Genomic DNA, 16,742 nt, shown 5'->3' on the forward strand with positions numbered 1-16,742 from the left:
CCCTCCATGAATGTGTGGAGCAGATTGCTAATGTTATTCCTGCCAGAATCATGCAGCTATAATAGGAACATAATGGCCAAATCGATCTCAGGTTGCAAATCTGTAGCAATGAGCAGAATTACACCAGGATGAATTTGGCTTCCCCCAATTTCTCTCCCTTTTCTTTTAGTTTCATACCCTTCACACTGGCAAGGAGAGATTTATGGCTCCCATTCTATTATTCTCAATAGGAGTTCTATAGCTAAACTTCTTTGGGATATTATTCCCTCTTTGTTGTTGCAACAAGAATTGGCTTGAAATGGGGCAGCAAAAAACCAAAAGATGTCAGTAGAGGACTCCTCTTTGCCATATATAGCATTTGCAGAAGAATATTTTACCCTGTTTAAATACAGCTTGCCAGAAATAATGTCCAAATACAAGAAGTGTGTGTGGGTTTTAAATCATCTCTGCTGACAATTTGTCTTATCCAAATCAAGGCCATGTGCATCAAGATTCAATATAATTAATAAAATTCAGGAGGAAGTGAACATTTTGCTGTGATGAGTAACAACAGAATCAGATCCAAACATGTCATTGAGTCTCAAAACATATGTAAAGTGGAGGATGATCCAGTAGATCTTTGAATGTCTCTTTGAATGTCTCTTTAAGGGAATGGAACACGATTAAAGAAATTATAAAAGCTTAATCCAATGTGTTTTAGTTTATTAATTGTTTGATTAAAAAGAGTCTAATTAAACCTAAAGACTGGAACTGGCACATTTAATTTGAAATAATTTTTCATTTATTTCCCCATGTTCGCACTCATCTAGAGAACTTCCATGGGTAGAAGACTGTCTGTTTTTCAGATCCACATATTTCACAACAGGCATGACTTCAAAACAGGGGTCCCTGTGGGCTGGATGTTGCCCTCCAAGGTCATTTCCTTGGCTCCCGCCTTAAACCTTAGACTTATGGTCACCCTAAGTCTGAAAACACTTGAAGGCACACAACAATATCAATCCTAATTAACTTGACTATCTCATTAGCCAAAAGCAGGCCCACACTTCCCATTGAAATATTGGTAAGTTTATGTTGGTTAAAATTGTTCTTCACTTGAAATATTGTATTGTTTGTTCATTTTTTTTGCACTACAAATAAAATATGTGCAGTGTGCATAGGAATTTATTCATATTTTTTTTTCAAACTATAGTCCAGCCCCCCAACAGTCTGAGAGATCATGAACTTGCCCTCTGTTTAAAAAGTTTGAGGATCCCTGTCTTAAAACATCCTGTGTTGTGGAGTACAAGAAAAGGAAGAAGAAAATCATCTTTTAAGATAGTGCTTGCCCATCTAAAATAAGGATATAATTAACGAGAAGTAAAAAATAAGGATATTATTAACCTAGTACCTGGTTAATCAGGAATAGTGAATAATAATTTTTTTAATTTAAGTGTTTATTTATATAGATACTACATACTGTCTTTGAGCACCTTCTCCATAAATGCCCTTAAGTTGATTTATAACAATACAAAATAGAAGAAAGAAAAATAAGACTGTAGAAACAAACAAAAAATAGCACAATGAACAAACAAATTAAACCCACTGAAAACATGGCAAAATATATACTGTCTTCACTGCCCACATAAGAAAAAACCACTAGAAGGTATTAAGTATGGTGAGCACTACAATTATTGAAAGCAGAAGTGGTTACATTGCAAAAACCAAGGCATAGTTATGCTGATATGGATCTGGGTTAGAATCCATGAATAATTTCCATTTAAGAAGGGCAAAATTTACCTTGAGAAGAGAAATAGAATTACAGATTTGAGAGTAAAAAATATGAATGTTCAAAATGTTAGTTTTCATTCTGGTGGATACCTGCTTCAACCTTTATATCTCACCAGATAATTTACCTATCTGCTTTTATAATGATAATACCAATATCATTGAATAAATATTTTAAGCAATTTATTGGATTCATTAATTACCGTAATAGGCTATGAATCTTATTTTGTTTCTGCTCCAAATAATTATTCCTTATGCAGAAAATTAGAGTGGAGGCTCAGGCCCCATCTACAGTGCCATATAATGCTGTTTCAAAATGCAGTTTAACTGTTTGAACTGCATTATAAGTGAGTGTACATGGGCTTAGTTGCAACAAAGGGATAATTTAATAAAAGGCACTGATGCCTTTGTGTGATATTTATTTAGTTATGACCACATAGCACTGTTATGGAAAATGTTGTTTGTTTCTGTTTTAGATGCTCTGGAATCTGGATAATGTGCTGCTTATTCCAAACTTAATTGGGCGTTTTCAGCAAGAACTCCTTCTGCAAGACAAGGCTATTAGATATAAACATAAGCAGCCCCATTTCAAGGTAATTCACATTTCTCCAGAATATCGAAGTTGATTCACTCAACAATCTCATGATGAGTGCCTCCCCCCCCAACACACACATACACATGTACAGGCATGTAGCCGGGGGGGGGGGGGCTTGAGGAGCTTCACCTCCCCCCCGAAATTCTCAGGGTGGTCTGCGAGAAGGCCTTACATTTATTATTTAAACTGTTACGTTTATTCATATCATGATCTGATTACCATGCTCAATATATCCCATATGCATGGGGGTATTGGGATAACAATACAAAAGGTTGCTAGAATAGATCCTCTCCCGCTCAGACTCAGCCCCCCCCCCCCCGAAACAAAATCCCAGCCCCTCCCAAAACAAAATCCTGGCTACGGGCCTGCCCATGTGAAATGGCAAGGATTCAATTCTACCAATTGACATGTAATGGCCCCAGGGACAAACATGATTTCTTTTTGTTCTAGCTAGAGCTCTTAAATTGTTTTATGGACATTTGTGGCAGAACCCAAATTCATTGAATGTTCTCAGTTCCACTTACTGAGAAAATGTATGATTGCTGTAGATGGATTTCAGTAAGTTCAGAAAAGATTTCTGGAGAATTGTAGTCTACCCCTTGTTAGCTCAACTGCTAGATCTAGGAAGTCTTAAGGGTGGCTTCCTTTCAAGAAAGGGTGATCCAGCTACCTTGGATGCAGTTTGTTGTTATTGTCTAACTGCACCTATTGTGAACAATTGTTCTATAAAAATAAAAAGATTCTTGGAACTCAATACTATACAGATTTATTCAGAAACAAGTGTATTCCAGAGGACTCACTTCCTAGTTAAGCATACTTAGGGGTGTAAATTTATGCTAGAATTTTAGGGTGCATCTGCACTTTAGAATTAATGCAGTTTGCACCAGTTTTAACAGCCATGGCTCAATGTTATGGAATCCTGGGAATGGTTTCACAAGGTCTTCAGCCTTCTTTGTCAAAGAATACTGGTGCCTCAACAAACTACAACTCCAAGGATTCCATACTATTGATCCAAGGCAGTTAAAGTGGTGTCGAACTGAACTGACTACCTTATGAGATGGGTCAATTTGCCCATCATACGCCACTTCCTCTCCACTTTCTGCATGCAGCTTATTAGATGACGCACGGGGACTGGGCTTCATGCTGAAAGAGGAGAGGAAGTGGTGCACACTGCTGCCACAACAACATGGGAGCCTTCCCATGTTACTTTCCCAGCAATGAGGAAGCCAAGCGGCCGTGCTCCCCCCCCCCATGGGATGGGGGTGACAGTAAGGCAGGTGATGTGGGGTGTGGAGCGACAGGTTCTCCCCTCTTCCCCCCGCTGGGAGCCCAGGATTCACCACAATGCATGGCGAGTCCATGGGTCTTTGTGAGTCTTTGTGATGAGATCCTTAGTTTAAATTTACATTTTATTATTACTGTATCATGTTTTAATCTTTTTCTATGTATTTTAATATGTGTATTTTAATGATAATATGTTTTAACTGTGTTTTAGTTCTGTTGTGCCTTGCCTCAAGTATTATTATTGTTTCTGTTTCTATTATTATTATTATTATTATTATTATTATTATTTTCTACAGTGTAGCTGTACCCTTAATTCGAAGCAAAGCTTGCAATCCTGTATTCATTTTCTAGGAATCAGCCAGATTTTATTCCAAGAAAAATTGAACTATGGAAAATATTGAGTTCAGTAAATATGGTGTGGCACAGCTCCCATGATTCCACAGGCATTGATCCATAGCAGTTAAAGTCATGTCAAACTGAAATGATCCTACAGTGTCGATGCACCCTCAGTTGCAGAAATGTGGTATGGTGACCTGCTGTAGGAGCAGAGTGATAAAAACTGGCCTTCACAGAGTGACTCATTCTCTGCACTTGAGTACCAAGTACTAACAGAATGTGGGGGGACATTCTGCAGACATTCTTCTTCCAGGGTTAAAAACCTGGAATTTGTACAAAATGGTACCGTTGGTATAAAGTCAGGATAAAGTGCACAAAGAGCATAATGAATACCTAAGGGAAAACTGAATTCTAACTGCCCAGCATATTCTAAGCTCTGCCTTTCCAATATTGTGCTGTTTCATGTATTATTAGTGATGGTGGACCTTTATCTATAAGACATCTTCCTGGCCCTGCAGATTTTATTCTAAAATGCCTTTTCTTCCTGACTTTCACAAAAGATGACATTTTTTGACATCTGCCCAATGAGCAAGAAAGCAAGCAACAGCAACTATGGCAACGCCCTTGTGTTTCAAGGATAAAAATACATACTGATATGCAAAACTGAAGTTGTACAAGTAGATATGACTGGAGCTGTCACAATGTCTCTTTTTGAAGCTACCCACCATCACCTGTGAATCAAGCGTTGTGTGAAACAGGTTAAGGTTTACTTTCAGGACTTAACTGCAGTGTGCTTTCAGTGCTGGTGTTGGCACAAAATCAAAATTAAAGATTCAGTTGTGTGCTGATTTCTTTTAGTGAGCCAGATCAACTCCATTTTGACAATAGATTATGTCTCCCCATGGCCTATATTATCCACTGAGCTCTGTCATTTCTGTTATGCTAGAAATACATACAGTAGAGTCTCACTTATCCAACATTCGCTTATCCAACATTCTGGATTATCCAACGCATTTTTGTAGTCAATGTTTTCAATACATCGTGATATTTTGGTACTAAATTCGTAAATACAGTAATTACTACACAGTAATTACTGCCTATTGAACTACCTTTTCTGCCAAATTTGTTGTATAACATGATGCTTTGGTGCTTAATTTGTAAAATCATAACCTAATTTGATGTTCAATATGCTTCTCCTTAATGTCTCCTTATTAGCCAACATATTCGCTTATCCAACATTCTGCTGGCCCATTTATGTTGGATAAGTGAGACTCTACTGTAATTGTAATATTATGTGTCCAGGAGCTTTACCTAGAAGCTATGGTTACATACGGTGCCAGACCCTGAGAACATCCTCTTAAATAACAAACTGCCTCTGAGTAAATTATGTCCAGATCACATAAACCTTATATAAGGATTACAATTTAAGCTTATTTCAGATCTTTAGCAACTGTCATTATCTGTATAATTCTGAAGTACTTTAAATTATATGCTTGATAGATTCTTTGGCCAAATATATTGTTTTTTTCTTTCCTGATCAGTTTCCATGCTTGTTCCAGCTCGTGTTTCACTTGGGACATCCAGTAGGGCTGAATGCCTCTGAAATGATTTGGTTCCTGAAGTAAAGGAACAGGCATGCCATTATATCCTGTGATAGTTCTCTTTCCATCTTTGTGGCCAATAGCCCCGGGTTGTAGGAAAAGTGAATGGCTGAAAAGTTGGCCATTTGAAATTTTGCCCTAGTCATACTATTTGAAAATTAAAGGATGATGATGGGAGAATTAAAATGATGCACCTAGCTACTTGGTTAGGTGCAGGGGTCATGGGGTAGAGGAAGTATTTTGACCATGTTTGCATTACCAAGAGTATTTTTAATTTGAGAAATAACAAAATATATACATTAATAATGCATTATTAATCAGTTGCTCTTTAAATGATGGGTAATATTTACACATAACTATCAAACATATAGAGCAACAAATAAAGAATTATTGTATATATTTATCTATAAGTTGACCTCATGGATACATTGAGGGCAGGTGTTGGAGCCAAAATTATGGATTTTTATACGACCCATGGATGTCAAGGGTCATTCTGCAGAGAGGAGAAAGCACCAGTGCCATCATTTTCCCATTCAGGCATTCAAAAAGATAAAAGTGACCTGTAGCAGAGATAATGGAGGTAGATGGTAGGCTTGATCGATCCACGAAAAATTTGATTCTAAACTCGTTTCAAAACTAGAGGGGGGCAGCTTTTCGTTTCTGATGGTATTTCCGAATTTGGCCCCCAAAAAAATTTGAAATTAACGAAAATTTGTTATTTTCTAAATTAATTCGTTAATGGCGGACGCGCATGCGCAATTCCCAAAAACAGCACAGAGGGAGAGGACTTTACAGGACTCTCCCACCCTCATTTTTTGAGTGATCTTCTTCCAACTTGGTACAGTGGTAGAACACATTTAACACTGATAGCTCACCAAAATTTGGAACGTTTCCCTTATCCTCTGATTTTTGGCGAATTTTCATAGCTTTTATAATAAACCATTTTTTAATAATTGCAGAAATCTGTTCCTGGTTTGAAAGTCTTATTTCCTGTTAAATTGGGTTGTCTTTACTGTGAAAGTCATTGTTCTACTTCAGAAACTTTGTTTTTGTGGCTGAAACTTTGTTAAATTGGTGTGTGTGTGATATATACTGTGTATATAGTCCCTGCATAATGTGTGTGTGTGTGTGTGTGTGTGTGTGTATAGGTAAAGGTAAAGGTATCCCTTGACGTTAAGTTCAGTCATGTCTGACTCTGGGGGTTGGTGCTCATCTCCATTTCTAAGCCCAAGAGCCAGTGTTGTCCATAGACACCTCCAAGGTCATGTGGCCGGCATGACTACATGGAGTGCCATTACCTTCCCGCCAGAGCGGTACCTATTGATCTACTCACATTGGCATGTTTTCAAGCTGCTAGGTTGGCAGAAGCTGGAGCTAACAGCGGGCACTCACTCTGCTCCCGGGATTTGAACCTGGGACCTTTCGGTCTGCAAGTTCAGCAGCTCAGTGCTTTAACACACTTCGCCACCGGGGCTCATGTATATATAATATACATACACATACACACAATGTGGAGAATATGTGGAAAGGTAGATAGATAGATAAGTTGGGAGCCACAGCGAAGGCACCTTCCTGGGAGCAAGGTCTAATAATAATAATAATAATAATAATAATAATAATAATAATAATAATAATAAAAAATCCCTTACAATATCCAAGATGGCTCACTGCTACAGAATCTTGGGAGGTTTAGTTTGATATGGTACCATTATTGGCAGAGAAAGCTAAGCTGTAGGAGTTGAAATCCAATCATTTATCCTCCCTATAGAATCAATTTTATATGCATTTTTAGCTACAGAAAAGCTAAAATCAGGACAGTAAAAGAACAACACCCAGAAAATGGGAATTCCAGACAGGAAACAATCAGGGCCAGCTAATACCTCCCAACAAAGGATTCCCCCAGGTAGGAAGCAGCCAGGCTTTGAAGCTGCAAGGCTATTCAATGCTAATCAAGGTGACCAATTGCAACATTCACACTTGCCTCCCACAGACAAGAGTTCTTTCTCCCACCCTGGACCTTCCACAGATATATAAACCCCACTTGCCTAGCTTCGCACAGACGTCAAAACCTCACCGCTGGGCCCCTCTCTGTCTCTCTCGGTCTCTCCATTCCCGGCTCCATCCGCCGCCTTCCCGCCTCACAGAGAGACACCAGGCCTGAGCTGAGGCGAGGCGGCGGCCATTTCCCCCCTCCGTCTTCCTCCTCCTCCTCGGCCTCCTTCCCCCTCGCCCCCTCCCATTGGCTGAGCCCGTGACGCCCCTTTTGCTGAGGGGCAAAAGGAAAGGGCCTGAATGGTGGGAGTTTGGGTGATTTGCAAAAGCTTTTTTTTCCTAACGAAAAAAACGACGACATAACGAAAAACGGCCTCTCGCGATTCGAAACCGCGATATCCAGACGTGTGGACAACCAATGCTTCAAAATTGCTTCAAAACAAACGAAAATAACGAATTAATAACGGTTAACGGGGAAAACGAATTATTTGAGCAAGCCTAGTAGATGGTTATTCTTTTTGGACTAAGCTCTTTCTTTCACCACTCTGCTCAAAGTTAGATCTGTGAGTAAGCCAACCCAGTTTTTTGGGTCAATCCTTTGACAAAAATTTCTAACATATACATGATGACATACAGTCCCTTTTCAAAAAGGTCCCAGGTTCTGTTCTTCTCCTATTCCCTTTCACTGGTATCCCCATTCAGTGGTATGCTAACTGCAACCTTTCTTCAATTTGAGAAGGCTGGCCATGGGGTTTCATGATAAAAACCATGGTGACCTCATGGTTAGATAATTGGAAGGTACTCCAGAAAGAGCTACCCTTAACTATGGGTTTGGAGCTATAACTTGTGTAGAATGCACTTGCAAAAGTATAGAAAAAGTTCCCTGGTGATGCACATATTACACCTGTGCTGAAATAAATGCTAACTAGCTACTGAAGATTCATCTCCATGTAACTGTTGTGGCTCAATGCTATACAGCAATGGTTCTCAACCTGGGGTCCCCAGATGTTTTTGGCCTACAACTCCTAGAAATCTCAGCCAGTTACTGGCTGTTAAGATTTCTGGGAGTTGAAGGCCAAAAACATCTGGTGATCCCAGGTTGTGAGCCTCTGCTATACAGGCATGAGAGTTCTAACCTTTAGCCCTATCTGTCAAAGTTTTTTGGTGCGTCACCAAACTACAACTCCCAGGATTTTTTAGCATTGAACCATGGCAGTTAAAGTGGGTCAAACAACATTAATTCTACAGTATAGCACTCTCAAGATGAATAAAAGGTTTTACTATTGATGTATAGAGCTTGAAAGGCCTAAGGAATGAGACCTCCTTATTCTTTACAAGCCGGATAGGAACTAAAGACCTTGGGTTGTGTCATGATCTACAGATTATCATCTACTAGTATTATTATGCCGTCACACCCGGGCACCTTTGGTAAACTAAGATGTGCTGCTTTCTTTGCCCTGGTGAACTGCAGGGCCTTACTTCGAAGCTCAGGAGTCCCAGTAACCAAGGCCACTTAAAAGGCAGTTTCATCTTGCCTAACCCTACTGAGGGGGCGGGTGGTCCCCAGGGGGGAAAGATTGAGGTCATGTGGGGGAGGAGGAGAAGCGGTCACCAAAATCCCAGGGAGAAGCGCAATAGAACACTTGCGACCCTGGAGAAGGAAAGGCGTGGTAGTCCTCATGACAGTCCCTTCGGGCTTAAGGTCCTGCTGTTGAATGCCAGGTCTGTTAATGGTAAGACCTCCGTCATCCAGGATTTACTCCTGGATGAGAGGGCAGACCTGGCCTGCATCACCGAGACCTGGTTGGATGAGCTGGGTGGGGTTAACCTCACTCAGCTGTGTCCTCCTGGTTTCGGGGTGCATCAGCAGGCCAGGCCCGGGGGGCGGGGAGGAGGGGTTGCGGTGGTCTTTCGGCAATCCATCGCCGTGGCCAGGTGCACTGTTCCGCAAGCCTCAGGTTTTGAGTGTGTCCACCTGAGGGTAGGTGTCCGGGACAGTTTGGGGATTCTGCTGGTGTACCGTCCACCCCGCGACACAGCAGTCTCCCTCCCTGAGCTTGCAGAAGTGGTCTCTGGCGTGGTGCTGGCCTCCCAGCGCCTGGTGGTGCTGGGGGACTTCAACATTCACGCGGAGGCCCCTTTAACTGGTGCAGCTCAGGACTTCATGGCTGCCATGACAACCATGGGACTGTCCCAGGTCATCTCTGGACCCACCCATCAGGCAGGACACACCTTTGACCTAGTATTTATTGCCGACAGTGGATTGGTTGGAGTGGAAGAGCAAACTATTCTTCCATTGTCATGGTCCGACCATCACCTGGTAACTTTAAGACTTACCGTGACCACTAACCTCTGCAGGGGTGGTGGACCCATTAAGATGGTCCGCCCCAGGAGACTAATGGATCCAGACGGCTTCTTAAAGTCTCTTGGGGATCTTCCTGTCATTGAGGCTGACGATCCTGTTGATGTCTTGGTCGATCGCTACAACAGCGAGATGGCCAGGGCGATAGACACGATCGCCCCTGAACGTCCCCTCTCAACCCGCCGACGCACCAGGGCTCCCTGGTTCACAAGGGAGCTGGCCGTGATGAAGCGGTCGAGAAGGGGTCTAGAGTGCTCCTGGCGGAGAACTCGTAGGGTATCCGACCGAACACGGGCTAGAGCCGCTATTAGGGCCTATTCTGCGGCCTTGCGGGCAGCCAGAAAGGCTTTCTCGGCTGCCCGCATAGCATCTGCAATCAATAGACCAACGGAGTTGTTTCGGGTTGTTGGGGAGCTCCTCCATCCTCCCCAGGGGGAGGAGACCCCTGACAACCCAGCAACCCAGTGCAGCGATTTCGTGCACTTTTTTGCAGATAAAGTCGCTCGGATACGCTCTGAGTTAGACACTGGGGTTAGTGCAATGCCAGGTGAGGTGCCTGAGGCATCTGTCTGACGATCTTGATGGATTCATTTCGGCTTGTTCGCCCTGATGACGTGGACAAGTTCCTTGGAGCTACGAGAGCGACCACTTGTTCCCTAGATCCTTGCCCCTCCTGGTTAATCAAACTGACCAGGGGAGATTTGTTAATTTGGCTTGAGAAAATTATTAACTCATCTCTGGAACAAGGGATTTTTCCGTCTAGCCTAAAACAGGCAGTTTTAGGCCTTTTCTAAAAAAGGCATCCCTGGATCCGTCTACTCTTAACAACTATAGACCAATTTCCAATCTCCCTTTCTTGGGCAAGGTACTGGAGAGGGTGGTTGCTTCTCAGCTCCAGGGATTCTTAGACGACACTGATTTTCTGGACCATTCACAGTCCGGCTTCAGGCCTGGTCACAGTACTGAGACGGCTTTGGTCGCCTTGGTGGATGACCTCCGCAGAGAGCTAGACAGGGGGAGTGTGTCCCTTCTGGTTCTCCTGGACATCTCAGCGGCTTTCGATACCATCGACCATGGCATCCTTCTGGGACGGCTCTCTGGGATGGGCCTTGGAGGTACTGCGCTCCAGTGGCTCCAGTCCTTCCTGGAGGGACGTTCCCAGTTGGTGAAGTTGGGTGATACCTGCTCGGACCCCTGGCCTTTGACCTGTGGGGTCCCGCAAGGTTCCATTTTATCCCCCATGCTCTTTAACATCTACATGAAACCGCTGGGCGAGGTCATCCGGAGTTTTGGAGTTGGGTGCCATCTCTACGCAGATGACACTCAACTCTACTACTCATTTCCACCTAATTCCAAGGAAGCTCCTCAGATACTGAACCAGTGCCTGGTCGCTGTAATGGCCTGGATGAGGGCTAACAAGCTGAAGCTCAATCCTGACAAGACAGAGGTCCTCGAGGTCAGTCGCAAGTCTGATCGGGGTATTGGGTGGCAACCTGTGCTCGATGGGGTCGCACTCCCCCTGAAGGCGCAGGTCCGCAGCCTGGGGGTCCTCCTGGACTCATCACTGACACTTGAGGCTCAGGTGTCGGCGGTGGCCGGGAGGGCCTTTGCACAATTAAAGCTTGTGCGCCAGCTGCGACCATACCTCGTGAAGTCTGACTTGGCCACGGTGGTCCACGCCTTAGTCACCTCTAGACTGGATTATTGCAATGCACTCTACGTGGGGTTGCCCCTGAAGACGGCCCGGAAACTTCAGTTAGTCCAACGTGTGGCTGCCAGGTTGTTAACTGGAGCAAACTACAGGGAGAGATCTACTCCCCTGTTTAAGGAGCTCCACTGGCTACCGATTATTTTCCGGTCCCAATTCAAGGTGCAGGTTCTTACCTATAAAACCCTAAACGGTTTGGGACCCGCCTACCTTTGTGACCGCATCTCCCGCTATGAACCCACTCGTCCTCTTCGTTCATCCAGTAGGGCACTTCTTTCGCTCCCGCCACCATACCAGGCTCGGTTGGCGGGGACGAGGGAGCAGGCCTTTTCTACTGTTGCTCCCCGGATCTGGAATTCCCTTCCAGAGGAGATCCGGCAAGCACCCACCCTGGCTTCCTTCAAAAAGCTGCTTAAAACCTGGCTCTTCCGCTGCGCCTTTGGATAACCAAGCCCATAGCTATAGTAGTTGCACAGGCCACCTCTTTGACTTGAAACACTGCACTTTATTCCTCTGCCCCAAAGCATCTTAGAATATCACATTGCATTTTAGTTCTAGTGGTCCCTCCAGGCCATCCTCTCCTCCATCCCAGTGGTCTTTTTTTTCCCTCTTTCTTTGCAGATTCATGTTATTTGAGTGATTATATTCCTTCTGCTTATGTGATTGTTTTAGTCAATTGTTATGTTTTGTTTTTGTTTCTAATTCTTATAGCGTTTTATAGTGTTTTCAGTGTTTTATTGTACAATGTTTTATGCTGATTTTATATTGGAAAGCGCCCTGAGTCCCTTTCGGGAGAGAGCGCGGTATACAAATAAACTTTTACTTACTTACTTACTTACTTCAAGTTGAACATCAAACAAGATTTTTATTTTCTCAAAGTCCTTCACAGACTTGGCACACATAGTTAAGGTTACAAATATAAACAGTCAACTTATAAAATCAGGCAGATGTTTCTTTCTTGCTCTTCCCCTTAGCTGCTGGGCTAACTTCATCCAAAGGCGAAGAGATCCTGAGATGCTCTCTACCCTAGCCCTGAGCTGTTATATTAGAAAGAGCAGATCTTTCCCTATCTAAGCTCAAAGCTAGCTTGGAGATGAAGTAGTTGGAGTTTCTTCCAATGGCAGAGAAATCCTGAGATATTCTCTGTCCCAGTGCTGAGTTGCTATATTAGAAAGAGCAGGTCTTTCCCTATCTACGCTCGGCACCAGTTTCAAAGGAAGGAGGTCAGTACTTAACGATGGCTTGTCTGAGCTGGCCTGGCTTGACCACACAAGCACATCTGAGTTCTTTTCTCTTCTGTAAAAAGCAAAAAGACTTCTCAAAATAGAGATTTCATTCCCAGGAAAAGGGGCGGTCTCAAGAACAAAAGGATACTTTGCAAACTTTCAGCAGCAAAGGCCTTGCAAAATGGTTACAAATCTCTGCTAATGGTTAACTGTCAGGGTGCTGCCGAGTCTGCAACCCTGGAAGTAATGCAAACAGGTGCTATTTCCTACAACCATGGGAAAATGCAAATCAAACCCCTGGGAGACAGAACAATTATCAAAACAGACCTTCTCTCAGCTGGTGCCAATCATTTTTTATACCGGACATTCTAGCAGTTGTACATGGACCAGCATTGTGTAGTGGTTTGAGTTTCCTATAAGATGTAGGTCTGAATCCACACTTGGCCGTGGAAACACAATAGATGAGCTTGGGAAGTCACATTCTCTCAACCTCAGAGGAAGGGAACAGCAAACCACTTCTGTAGAAATTTTGCCAAGAAAACCCTGTAATAGGTTTACCCTATGATTGCCATATATCTGAATTGACTTGACACACAAGGAAAAGAAACAGCCATATACTTTTGAGTCTATTAAAATATACCGTTTTCTCTTAGGAATTTTCCAGTCACTTACCATATTACTTTTCTGTTTCTTAAGTATTTTTGATATTTTTATTTTATGTTATTTATTTGTAAACCACTTGGACATCTTGGTTATTACGTAGATTTGAATTAAGCAAATTATAGCAAAGAAGATAACGACATTCTGCAACCTCAGACATAACAGGAAATACTGTACCCACCACCTCAAGAGGAAACATTTCTACTGGTCAGTCTTAGGAATGTTTGCCATATTAGGCAGAACATTTTACAATTGTATTCCTCACAACAGTAAAAATACTACTATACTAAATTAAATAGCCAGCTATTTACTGCTCTTTGAGTACATCCATCTTTCTCACTTTATCAAATGATAGGTTTAGATCAGAATTTATAGCAACAGCAGCACTACCAACAACAACACCAGGCGCCTATTTCAATTCTGTTTCTGATTGCTGCTTTTTGGGTGCACACAACTTATTTTCCCTAGATGCTTTCCAAGTACAGTAGTGTTAATTTCTTTAGTCAGGTTGGATTGTGAATGAAAGCACTGCTGACATGGTGATCAATAGCAAGAAAAACAGGGTTTATTTTAGATTGCTGAACTCTTTTTCACAAGTTCTTTACATTTTTTAAAAGAAGAATATCTTGTCTTGTTTTGATGATTGTTATATAGGAAGCTTATCTTCAAAAACGTTAATAGGAATTCAAGTCTCATTGCAAAAAGCACCAGGTTTGCTTGCAATTGTTTTCTTGTTTAGCTGGCAAGACCTGACAAGAAAAACAGAAAAATGACAAAAAATGTGGCTTGTTCATCATTTCAGGGTCTGTCATTTATGGAAAGAGATGCTGTGATTTTGTGCAAAAAGGATAAACTAAGTAAGTCATTGCTACCACCAGACATCTTGGTCAGTTTATATAGGGCTGCCCTGTCCTCAATTGTTTTCCTGCTTGACTTTACTGTTACACAACCAGCTAAAGTGAACTCTTCTGAAAAAAAAAATATTTGGGGATTTTATGGCACCATTAATGAAGCAAATCTCTGCCCAGGGTGGAACAGCACTTGCTCCTTCTATCAAAGTCCAGGTCTATAATACTTATAGCTGGTCAGTTTATTGGACCAGAAACAAACAGGTTTCTGGCACATTTCATGGGACCTGTAGGAGATATTGCTTTTAACTCCTCCTATCCAAGAGTATTCTGTGTATACCGTGTCTCCCCAAAAATAAGACAGTGTCTTATATTAATTTTTGCTCACAAAGATGTGCTAGGTCTTATTTTCAGGGGATGTCTTATTTTTCCATGAAGAAGAATTCACATTTATTGTTGAACAAAAAAATGAACATTTATTATATACTGTATAGTAGTTGTCATGACAAACCAGCATAACCAGACAAACTGTGAACTCCTATCAAGAATTTCTTGTTATTACCATTATTTCCGTGTACATCAATCTATGGTACGTGCATTTACCGATCCTGCATGCTCTGGTGTTTCCAAACAAAAACTTTGCTAGGTCTTACTTTTGGGGGAGGCCTTATATTTAACAATTCAGCAAAACATCTACTATGTCTTATTTTCTGGGGATGTCTTATTTTTGGGGAAACAGGGTAGTTGTCAAAGTCAGACAGTGAAAAAGCTAACAGGAGGGGAATCAACGCATTTGGAATCTGATGCTGGGGAGGCATTCTACAGAAACCACGAATTACTAAAAAGACAGTGAATGGTTCCTATACCAAATGAATTCTCTATAGAAGCCAAGACAACAAAGGGTGCATCTATTCTGTTGAATGAATGTGGTTTGAAATCACCTTTGCAGCCATTGCTCAATATTATGGAATCAGAACAGTTGTAGTTTGGTGAGGCCCCAGCACTCTTTGGCAGAGAAGGCTAAAGACTTTGGAAAAGTACAACTTCCATGAATCCATAGCATTGAACCATGTCAGTTTAAACTGGTGTCTAACTGCATTAATTCTAGTGTAGATACAACCTAAACTGAGATTCTTGTACTTTGGACATATTGCAAAATAACATGTCTCACTGGAAAAAGCACTCATGCTGGGTAAAGTTGATTGCAGTAGGAAAAGGTGAAAGCTACATTATAGATGACGTATTGATTTAATCAAAACACACACCCGAGTCTGCAATACCTGAGTAGGCTTGTTGATGACTGGAGATCATTAAAATCTCTCATTCATAAAGCTGCCATAAATTAAAGTGGATTTGACAACAAATTATAGTAACAGATCCAAAAGTTCTTTTTCATATGTGCTCCAGAAATGGAAACCACATTCTACAGCATACACCGAAGCAGGAGAGATATAATATAATTGTGCTTAGTTACACAATAGATCTCCATGCATAAATTCATAGTCTCCATAGTTGGCAGGAGTGCAGTGAAAAGTCATAATGTGAACGTAGTGGCAAGAGTGTAATCTCTCTCCTGATGTATGATTGCTTCAAGTATTCGACTTCTATCTAGCCTAAGGCAATTTCATCTTTTTAATCCCCATTCCTGATGACACTTAAAGAATTGGCTACTTTTAGCCAATAATTCTGCATTCATGGTTCCACAATAGATTTTATGAAGAAAGAAACCCACAGCTTACTATTACAGATTGATGATGATAAATGGAAGTTCTTACATGTGCCTGCGATCCAGAGTCACCCGCAGAACAATAACATGCCACTCAGGTTTGCAGAACAAAAATACAGGAACTTTATTAATTCCAAAAAATAAAAAAAAAAAACAGTAGAATTTACAATGGTCTCTCTGATCACTTACAGAAGTCCACAGTCATAAACAGTCCTTTCTCGGTCCACAAATCTGCTTCAGAGAAGAATACAGTTCTGGTTCTTCACCCTCTTTTCTCAGCAGCAAGCAGGCCTCAAAATAGCAAGGCCTCTCTGAGTACACTGCTTTCTTCCCTTCCTTTCAGTCAGCACTGAAAAACGTGTCCAAACTGGTTCTGCAGTAGAAGAACAGAAACAGTATCAAATCAATCCCCAGGTCTTTGCAGGCTCAGCCAATCGACTTCATGCACTTCATTTTCCAGTTAACATGCACAGCACAGTGCCTTTGCAAACCATGACACTTACAACATACAAAAGCCTATGTGCTTTGAACTGGCATAAGTAATAATCTTTGAGAGATTTGTGCTACATGCTCCCATGGCTTTCTGATACATATTAAGCAACACATTGCTTTTTACAGCTAACAGGATTTCACCTTTTCA

Source organism: Anolis carolinensis, chromosome 1, assembly GCF_035594765.1.
Source record: "Anolis carolinensis isolate JA03-04 chromosome 1, rAnoCar3.1.pri, whole genome shotgun sequence".
NCBI lineage: Eukaryota > Metazoa > Chordata > Lepidosauria > Squamata > Dactyloidae > Anolis > Anolis carolinensis.